This window comes from Anomaloglossus baeobatrachus, unplaced genomic scaffold (genome assembly GCF_048569485.1).
Source record: "Anomaloglossus baeobatrachus isolate aAnoBae1 unplaced genomic scaffold, aAnoBae1.hap1 Scaffold_187, whole genome shotgun sequence".
Lineage (NCBI taxonomy): Eukaryota > Metazoa > Chordata > Amphibia > Anura > Aromobatidae > Anomaloglossus > Anomaloglossus baeobatrachus.
This window is the reverse complement of record NW_027441957.1, coordinates 116,653-118,052: the sequence shown is the minus strand read 5'-3', so window position 1 is coordinate 118,052 and position 1,400 is coordinate 116,653.

Genomic DNA, 1,400 nt, shown 5'->3' with positions numbered 1-1,400 from the left:
AATTTGCAGTTCTCAATGCAGCTAGCGATTCCTCAATACGGGGAGTGGTGCCGTCCTTCTTTTTTAACAGGATCAACAGAGCTGCCCAAAGGCTACAACTGTCACGGATAACCCCAGCCGCCTTCATGTTGCTCAACATGTCCTTGGTACACTGGCAATGTGAAGGTGGTATTGGCTTATAGCTCTCTTTGATGGGTGGGTGTGCACCTGTGGGGATGTGGTGTTGGACCCCTTTTATTCCCCCAAAATCTAGCGGGCTTCCCACCGGTAACCCGCTCCCCAGCTTGGATGGATGCTGAGGGAGCCCCTTTTGCCCGCAGGCTCTGGCCCTGGGAACTGTAGCCTTGGCGGTGACTGTGCTTCCCTCTACGGTGTGAGCTGTTGCCTTCAATCGGGTCTTGACTGCTGGGAAACCCTGGAGGTTCCTGTCGCTAACGGATTTGACCGGTTTTACGGCGACTCCTAGACTGGTCGGGGTCCGTAGGCCCTGCCGGATGGTGCTGGCTTCTCTTCACTCCCCGATCTGGTACCGGCGGGCCACCGCCCATCCCCGGTCCGTACGGTTCACTCCAATCAGCCTCTCCTGCAGAAGGTCACCACCGTCTGCCAACCTTGCTGAGTGCCCGGGCCACACACCCGGACACGGTCAGTCTCCTCTCCTCTTCACTTCTCTAACTCCAAAACTGATCTCTAATCTGACTCCTTTTCCCGCCTCCAGGACTGTGAACTCCTCGGTGGGTGGGATCAACCGCCTGGCCCACCCCCTGGTGTGGACATCAGCCCCTGGAGGAAGGCAACTAGGATTTGTGTTTAGCTTCGGTGTGCCTAGCCGGAGTGTAGAGTGTGTTGGTGTAGTACCTGTGACGACCTGGCTTGTCCAGGGCGCCACATTCCCCTATAGTAAAATGCAGACCGTCCGCGGGCTGCCCGTCCATCACCGGTTTTATTTTCACAACTGAAAAAGAATAAAACGGTAAAACATGTAAAAGCATCATAAACATTTTACAACGGTACAGCTTCCGCTCTTCTCCCACCCAAACAACCTGGCCCTGATGCTGCCCCTAAGAAGCGGGCAGCACCCCTTGACCCCAGTCCAGCACCAAGTTGCCCGAGCGGGTTCTGTCTCTTTCAGGGGGCCCACGTCCAAGGGGACCCCTGAACCCCCGGAGGATCGCCACTGGTTACGGTAGTGGCGGGCCTAGGCCATCCCTTTCCTCCAGGCCCATCCTCCCAAATCAGCCTCTCCGGAGGCGGTAACGGTGTCAAGCCAACAAACATTTTTATTTACATTGCACTAAGTTTGTGGTTGCCCTGCAAGTTCTCGGGCTTGTCCGTAAGCAGTTCCTTACGCAATGGTTGCACAGTCCCTACGGGGACAACAGTTGCCGGCAACGGCCGGT